The sequence below is a fragment of the Colobus angolensis genome, unplaced genomic scaffold, assembly GCF_000951035.1.
Source record: "Colobus angolensis palliatus isolate OR3802 unplaced genomic scaffold, Cang.pa_1.0 Scaffold27, whole genome shotgun sequence".
NCBI lineage: Eukaryota > Metazoa > Chordata > Mammalia > Primates > Cercopithecidae > Colobus > Colobus angolensis.
The window spans coordinates 14,815,398-14,825,189 of record NW_012115932.1 but is presented as its reverse complement, the minus strand read 5'-3'; positions in this window follow the sequence as shown (position 1 = coordinate 14,825,189).

Here is a 9,792-nt window from a genome sequence, read left to right as displayed (position 1 = left end):
CTGAGGCAGAAGAATGGCGTGAACCCGGGAGGCGGAGCTTGCAGTGAGCTGAGATCCGGCCACTGCACTCCAGCCTGGGCGATAGAGCGAGACTCCATCTCAAAAAAAAAATAAAAATAAAAACAAAAAAAATCCACAATGAGACAGCCCTTCATGCATACACTAGCAGGGCTACAGTCAAAAATACAGATGGTAACAAGAGATGATGAGCACCTGAGAAACCAAAACCCTCACATGTTGCTGGTAGGAATGTAAATATTGTGGAAGGAAAATAGTCCAGAAGTAACAAAGAGTTGTCATGTGAGGCAGCAATTCTACCTGTAGGTATATACCTAAAAGAAATGAAAACATGTCCACAGAAAAAACTTCTCCATGAATTTTCACAACAGCATTATTCCTAGTAACCAACAAGGGGAAACAACCCACATGTCATCAAGTGATGGATGGGTAAATAAAATGTGGTGTGTCCATGCGATGCAGTATTCTTCAGCAACAAAAAGGAATGAAGCACTGACCCATTGCTACAATGCAGATGAATCTGGAAACCCTTGTGTTAAGTGCAAGAAGTGAGTCACAAAGGACAACGTATTATATATGTCCAGAATAGGAAGCCTCTAGAGATGAAAATAGGTTAGCGATTGTCCGTAGCTCAGCAGGATAGAGGACTGGAGGGTGAGGGTGTATAGGAGTGAGGTTTCTTTGGGGTAATGAACATATGCTAAAATTGAATGTAGTGATGGATGCCGAAGCCTGTCAGTCTACTAGGGTCACTGCATCATACGCTTTAGGTGGGTGAATTGTATGGCATGCGGATTATGTTTCAATAAAGCTGTTAATGAAAAAGGACCATATCAAAAAATACAAAAGATATTATTGCTACTATAATACATGGGACAAAAATAGCCATTACTCTAAGATCTTATTTTCACCATGAGACGTGAAAATGAGAGAGAGAAAAAAATATGTTTAATACCTATGCACCAAGCTTTATATTATTCTTATTTAACACTGCCAGTTGGCAAGGCAAGTATTTTCTAATTTTACAGATTACTTCAAAGAAGCAGGTCAGTTGTATCCTTAAGTGGCAGAGCACAGACTTAAACAACGTTTGTCTGTCTACAAAGTAAATATTTTTTCAATTACACCATTTGGTCTCTGTATTACCGCTAATTTCATAATTTTATTTCAATAATGGAGCTAAATCTAAAACAGAGCCTTTATTCTATATTTTTAAAAAATTATATAAAAATGGGCCAGGCTCGGTAGCTCACGCCTGTAATCCCAGCACTTTGGGAGGCCAAAGCAGGCAGATCATTTGAGGTCAGGAGTTCAAGACCAGCCTGGCCAACATGGTGAAATCCTGCCTCTACTAAAAATACAAAAATTAGCTGGGCATGGTGACTTGTGCCTGTAATCCCAGCTACTCGGGAGACTGAGACAGGAGAATCGCTTGAACTCGGGAGGTGGAGGTCACAGTGAGCTGAGATTGCATCATTGCACTCTACCCTGCCTAGATGACACAGCAAGACTCAATCTCAAATATATACATATATTTGAGATATATACACACACACACACACACAGAGAGAGAGAGACAGAGTCAAATATATATATATATGTCCTAAACTTCTACCAGTTGACTCGGAGCACATTTTTTATCCATTTAGAAGATAAAATTAAAAGTATATGCATATGTAATCTGGTGCAGTGGCTCATGCCTGTAATCCCAGTACTTTGGGAGGCCGAGGCAGGTGGATCACTTGAGGTTAGGCGTTCAAGACCAGCTGGGCCAACATGGGGAGAACCCATCTCTACTAAAAATACAAAAATTAGCTGGGTGATGTGACTCATGCCTGTAATCCCAGCTACTTGGGAGGCCAAGGCAGGAGAATCGCTTGAACCCGGGAGGCAGAGGTTGCAGTAAGCCGAGATCACACCACTGCACTCCAGCCTGGGCAACAAGAGGGAGATTCTGTCAAAGAGAAAAAAAAAAACAGTATATGAATATGCATATATTTTAATATATATACTAAAATTTCTTTCTGAAAAATAATGTAATATCATTGTTACATAGCTCAGTTTTGTCTTAAGTGATACAGCATCTTGGAAAATTGACTTTGTTATGACCCAGGGTAAAATAATCAAGACATCTTTAATATAGCTATTTGAATCATCTTGCCCACTTTTTAAATTATTTATTTGTTGTAGTCAACATAGCAATTGATACTAACTAACACTGTATAATTATTTCATGGCTGATGGGGTCCTATAAAGGTTGATAGATTTTATAAATTTTATATTCCATGGCTTCTATTTCTTAATATTAAGTATTTTTTTCATTTATAGCAATCTCAGGACAAAAGAATGTGTTCAGTCAATTTAACATTAGTTTTTATTTTTGTCTTGAGAAAGCAGAAATATCAGTGCCAAAGGCACACAGTAAAAAAACAGAAATCACATAAATTCCCCCTTTCAAGGGCAAAACTGCTGCACACGGCCCTTGGACATATTAACTTTTCCACATCAAATCAAAAACAAATGGGATAAGAAATAAAAAGTGGACTAGTGTGAAATTGTTGCTTGTCAACATTAGGGAGTACGTTTTATATCAAGAAACTCATAAAGAATGGACGATAGCTTGGCTCTCCTGTTTAACCACCAAAAGTTTTGTTCCAGCTGGTGCTAAAAGCTCCCAATATTTGGAAATAGTTTTTCCCTTCTCTTTTGGGAGTATTTTTGATTGCTAACAATAGTAGCTTTTTCTTGGGCTTAAATGAATCAAATCTATTTGTTTTGATCCTGAATTGCCCACAAATCAATTACATATTCTTGACTAAGGGGAACTCTGATACTGACTCAATTTTTCCAGCTAATGTCACATATTAATCAGGAAGGCTGGCCCTTTAACTTCCCTGCATGTTGCAAACATAATATACTCACAATAGCCTGTGCCAAATCACTCATGATGAATCTACCTGTCTCGTCTACAAAAAGTCTCACAGACTTTCCATATCTGCAGCATGACCAAAGTTCAAATTCAATCCATCATTTTATATGCCAAAACCCCAAAGAAAATCACACCTGATGGACTGTTAAACCATATTAGGTTTGTATTATTTAGCTCAAGAACATTGAATCAGATTTAAGTAAAGTGCAGCCTTGAAAGTATTTTAACGGATTTTGGCTTGTTGCTGCTAAGTGTGTGTGTATATACATATACACATATATACATATATACGTATACACATATATATGTATATATATGTATACACACACATATACATATATACGTATACACATATATATGTATATATATGTATACACACACATATAAAACGTTGTGTTAAAATAAGTATAAATTATTTCATATGAATGCAGGAAAATCATAATTGTGTTGGTAAATTGGTCATTTTGCAAAGCATGTGAATTCAGACCATTACAGGAAGGTATTAACATATTATAAATTAACAGAGTAATGGTTAACTATGCTTCTGTAAACGTGACTTTTTAAAGGCTTGTCAGAAAATTCTGAAGGAATCCTACTCACGGAATTCGTTTTCCTCTACGTTAACTTCAAATAGTGCTATAATATCCATGTAGAAATTAGAGTGTAGAGCAGGTAACCAAATCGAGGTTCCACACTCCAGAATAATTGATACCATTAGTCCTTTACACCCATATTCTCAGCTCAAGAAACTCACAAATGACACTGAGGAGTTGTGAATAAATAATTAGAAGTGATGTAGAAGATTTGAAAACTAGCTTTGATGACTTCAAATATGATACTAGAAGAGGTACCCTATTAAATTAGTTTTCTTTAAAAACTAAAAAAAAGTGGACACTGGAAGGAAACCTTAGTCTTACAGTCATTAATCATAATTATAATGATAGGCCAGGCACAGTGGCTCATGCCTGTAATCCCAGCACTTTGGGATCACTTGAGCCAGGAGTTCAAGACAACATGATGAAACCCCATTTCTACCAAAAATACAAAAATATTAGCTGGGCATGGTGGTGCATGCCTGTTAGTCCCAGCTACTTGAGAGGCTGAGGCAGGAGGATTGCTTGAGCTCAGGAAGTCGAGGCTGCAGTGAGCACTGATTGCGCCACTGCACTCCAGCCTGGACAACAGATAGAGACCTCGTCTCAAAGTAATAATAACAATTATTATTATTATTATCATCTTATTAGGATCACTGAACTTACTTCAAGTGTTACTATAGTTCTATTATTCTCAAGAAAATGACTCTTGTTTCTCATTTAAAACAGAATACATACATAATAATAGGCTAAAGTGGATTGGAGAAATTCTTTTGAACACCTGGATCTTAGGCAAATCATTCTCTTTGCTGAATGTGTGTAATCCTCAGGAGTCTTGGATTTCAGCACACCCAGTACTGCAATGCTCTGCACACCTTGTGCATTTGTATTTTTACTGTGTTATTCTAGCACTGTGTTACAATGGGTTGACATTGTCACAGTGGGGGACATCATTGGCTAAGCCTTATTTCATTCTGAGAATCTGCCTCTTGAGATCTCACATTTTTTACTTGTCAGAAACAAATGTAACAGGGAAAATTATACCAATGGACTTTTGAAAACTAAATGCAATAATCGCACATGAAATACATGTGTCTAGAGTGAGCCCATGTGATAAAGTGGATTCTGGGCCCTGAGAAAACCGTTGCACTTACACTGTTTCACTAATAGCTATTTCCAGACATATGTTTTTAATAAGTGTTTAATAAGCGATTTAGAACTCCAGAGAGCATGCATTAGGACACTGGAAAATCTATAAGAAATTGGAGCAACTTGTTTGTGAAGAATGATTTATATTAATATGGAGTCGTAAAACTATCTTTGTGAAAGTTGCTGTTGTGATTGTTTTATTTTTTTCATCTTTCCCAATGAGTATAGTAGTTTTATGTCTACATTGGCTTCTTTTTCCTATCAAGAACATTGTAGCCGTGTGAGAACTGTTTTGTCTTCTTACAGTTCTTTAGTATACCAAAATAAATGCAAATGAATGCAAATAAATTATCCTTGACACAGGAAGTCTTTTCTACTTACTTATCAAGTGTTGTAGATCTACAATCTATTTTCATGTGATTCTTTCAGAGGATATAAGTTTAGACTCTCACACCAAAACACAATTTCATCCAATTAATTCATCAAATCATATTTTTAAATATGCTGAGTTCAGCAAAGATATAGTTCATGGTTATTAAGGCATTTACCCTTCATTGCTTCTTATTATTTTTAATTCCACCTAGATATCACTAAATAAAAATTCTATTATTGTTATGAAATAAACACAGAAACATTTGCTATTACTCTTGAAGTCACACAGTTAAACTCTACACTTGCTAATTTTTTGATCCTTGAGTAGTTTGAATATGGAGAACCACATCAAGCCCTGGACAAGTAACTCTGCACACTTGAGTTTTTTTAAATTTACTGGAGGTCAAATAATCTAGACATTAAAACAGATTGTGACCATAAAACATATACTAGGCTCTTATGTCATTTCAATACATAGAGTCAAGGTCAGAAATATAAAAGCACATGCAGAGATCTGCATCTTTTACCCTTTAATAAAAATTGAGTGGTGTGCAGATTCTGTATTACCTGAATCACAAGGTCCTTTATGTTTCACGCCACTATTGGTGCTCTTCTGAGAGTTTAGCTTCTTGAACTGGCAGACATCCTCACAGTTTTTTTCCTGGTTCACACAGATGCATTGTGGCTCAGTGATTCTCCATCTGTCAGCACCGCTGCATCCAGGACCATGCCAGGTTGTTAACACACTGATCATAGAAATGACTGTTTTGGTCGGGTGCAGTGACTCACACCTGTAATCTCAGCACTTTGGGAGCCTGAGGTGGGCGGATCACTTGAGGTCAGGAGTTCGAAATGAGCATGGCCAAAATGGTGAAACTCCATCTCTGCTAAAAATTAAAAAAATTAGCTGGGCCTGGTGGTGGGCACCTGCAACCCCAGCTACTTGGGAGGCTGAGGCAGGAGAATCACTTGAACTCCAGAGGCGGAGCTTTCAGTGAGCCAAGATTGCACCACTGCTCTCCAGCCTGGGAGACAGAGCAAGACTCCATCTCAAAAAAAAAAAAAAAAGCTGTTTCTCCCCATTTTCCATTCTAAGTAGAGCTGTATCGATTCAGCATAGTCCTGGACCACCAGGAGCGTGCAGGGTGGGAGCGGAGTTCTAAATCACATTTTCCACAGCTATCATCTCTCCAGAATAACCTCAGCCAGCACTCATGACACAAAGTGGGGAGACTCTGCAAACCATGTAAAGGCTGTAGCAGGGCTGCAAACATCACTGTGCTCACCAAAGGCTTCATTCCAAGCCATTCATCCACACCAGCTTTGAATCTTTGGTTTTAAGCTGAAAGAAAAGACATCCCAATTTTTCATCTTGTTTTTCCCTCTTTTCCCTCCAGAAAAATTATAAATCTGCCACAGATGATTTCAAGCCAATGTTGACATCAGATTCCAACTTTAGAGAGGATAAATAGGATATTTAAAAATCCAAAAATGCTCTTCTGGGACGCAATTTTTTAAAAGACAGCGTTTGGGTTTAAAGCAAACTATAATATTGACAGTGGAATTGTAGTTTTCGCCTCCTGATTGGTCCTGGAAGCCAAACCTGATAGAGTTATTGTATGAGAGTAAAATCGTTTTATAGTGAATTTCAAGAAGTATTAATAAAGAAAAATTATGTAAAGTATAAAGTTTATAATCATGTATGATTTAAAAATTGTTAGGGAGCTATTTTCCATTCTTTTTTTTTTTTTAACCTCCTTCCCTCTCTCCTTCTTCCTGCTTTCTTCCTTCTTTTTTTTCTTCTTAGTCATAAGACTAACATGTCCAATACATTTAGGTTGCTATTTCATGAAATACTGGAAAATATCTATGACCCAACCTAATTGGCTTCTGTTTATTTGGGGGTCAAGTGAGGTTCGGGGCATTATTTAACACACCATGACTGAAATAACTACTGAGTGACTGGGCATGGTGGCTCATGCCCATAATCCCAGCACTTTGGGAGGCCAAGGCAGTGGATCACTTGAGGTCAGGAGTTTGAGACCAGCCTGCCAAACATTGTGAAATCCCATCTCTACTAAAAATACAAAAAAATTAGCCAGGCATGGGTGGCAAGTGCCTGTAATCCCAGCTACTCAGGAGGCTGAGGCGGGAGAATCGCTTGAACCCAGGAAGTGGAGGTTGCAGTGAGCCGAGATCATGCCACTGCACTCCAGCCTGGGTGACAGAGCGAGCCTCTGTCTCAAAAAGAAAAAAATAAGTAACTACAATTTTTTTAATTAAAAAAATAAAATAAAATAACTATTAACCAATATAGAGGATAGGACTTCTTGTTAAACATGGTCAAAGAGTTCTCACATGTATTACGGTTTTCTCCTCAAACTCCACTAAATGATACTGAAGGAATTTGAAAAACACAAACTAATAAAGGCAAAGAGAACAAGAGAGGGCTCCATGGCAAATGGGGGAACTCAACACAATGTTTGGAAGCTGGAAAGCAAATGAATAGGTGGTAACTGATTTAGTACAGCAGAGACAGGGTAGACCTAGAGATCCGTCGTGGGGAAAGATGACAAGAGGCCAGTCACATTGCACTGCAGAACTTCAGAATGTTAAGGCTTCAAAGCAAAATGAGCCGCTGGAGGCAGGGTTGTGGACTGGGCCTGAAATCAGGATGTTTTGAAAATTGCTACATAGAAAAGTAAGATTCCTTTGCAGGTAGCTCATTCAAGAGAATAAGAAAAAGAAAAAGAAAAAAGGCTAGGAGTTTTATCTCTTGTAAGATTTGCTCAGTTGTGGCCAGGGATAAGATGCTGGACCAGGACATTAAGGGGAAGTCAGTGGACTGAACAGGGAGACCTCAGGCCATTTCCCTAGGGGCTCCCAGAATGCTGGCAGCCAGGTCTACATCTTCCAAGTGAGAAACCAGGGGATCCTTCTATGGGGAAACTGACCTATCTGGGAGATGTTACCTTCAGATAGTGCACATGTTACTTGGCTAAACCAAATTTTTAAATTAAAAGCAATAGTAACAAAACACGATCAGACAATCGCTTATGACTTTGTTTGAATCTTGACTGGCCTATCACTAATTTGTGACCTTGAGTAATTTCACCAAATTAATCTTAAAATTTCCTTAAAATTGAAAAACCTTTCACTGAGTTGTAATGAGGATGAAATGAGATACATATGTAAAAGCTTCTAGGGAATACAGAGGCACTTAATAAACAGCAGGGTTTTTTTTTTTTAATTAGTTCAGATTGACCAATAATTATAGTAAAAGTAAGCCCTCTTAGGATAATTAACCTACTCTGGCACAGTAACCTTTGGCCGAATATTACTCTGGGCAGAATATTATATTGGCTTGCTTTAGACTCTTGCTAAGTGGCTTGGCTGTTGCCTGAGAAACGGTGATTGAAACTAGACATATGGATTTCTGTCTAAGTATGATAGATGAGGTAAGATAACAGTGGGAAAAGAGGGGAGCTCAAAGAAGAGGGGGAAAGAGAATTGATTTTGGTTTCCTTCAAAGGGTTGGTGTCGTTTTTCTTAGATTTGTCATCATGTCTTTTCTTAGATTTGTCATCATCACTTGAAACCTGGGTGTCAAATACCACTGCACGTTTCACAAAAGCATCAGGTTTTATAGAGGAATTGGAAAGGTCTGCAGATAAAGAGGAAAGGAAGCGATGGTGTTAGACTCTAGGTCTATCCTGGAGAAGGACAGGAACCCCAGGACAGAGTGCATTGAAAGACCCCTGCACAGGAAGTAGAATTAGAGGAACAGGCTGATGTGAGTATTGAGGGGACACATACCAAAGGTCCTCTAGGTTCCAAGTATTGCCCATTCAGTTTTCTCTGAAATCTTCCAGCTATAACCCTTGTCCAAATAGCTAGCTCATGATGCCGCTATTATACACCCTGTTTGACAGATGAGAAAATATAAACAAAGAGGTTAAGTAATTTGCCCAAGATGGACTTCTCAGCAGAGCCAGAATTTGTGAATCTCACTCCCAAGTACATCTACCTTTTTTTTAGAACTCCATTATTCTATCTCGTCCCAGACATGAACATATTTTTATGAAATAAGTGCATGTAAGCCTTTTGTAAGGCATAAAGTACTGCATAAGCTCAAGACATTTTACGTATTATTTAACATTTGAAAGGCAAACGACCCCTGAAAATCTGACGTGCGGTTGTGCTTGTGTAACACTCAATGTATTTAGTTTGCCTTCTGCTTGTGAAGCAGGTTGAAATAGGAGAAGGGTATATGAGGCTGAAATGGAGATGAAGTGGAGATAGAAATAAAAGATGATGGGTTTTAGTATTTCAAGAGAAAAATAATAATATAATTATTTTTGCTATAGTAGAAATTGCTTAGCTTAAACATTTGTTGCTCTTGCATTACAAAATGATACAAGTATAATGTGGATTTTCTTGGTGTAAAATTAAAGGAGAATTATTTTGAGGCTGATCCACAAAAAGTTTAGGTTCTTGCTACTGAAAGTGTGGCCTGGGAGCAAGTTTTGGCTCCTCTTGGGAGCTTGCTGGAAACGCAGAATCTGGGCCCCACCCGAGTCAGACCGTGCACAGATCCCCAGGTGAAGTGCACGCACATCGTGGTCCCTGAAGCACTGATTTAGGCCAAAAGCCAAAGGCTGTGGGAGGAGAGAAAAGAGCATGAACTTGGGCAAGGGCTTTTTAGGGTTACATATTTTCAGTGAGAATAAG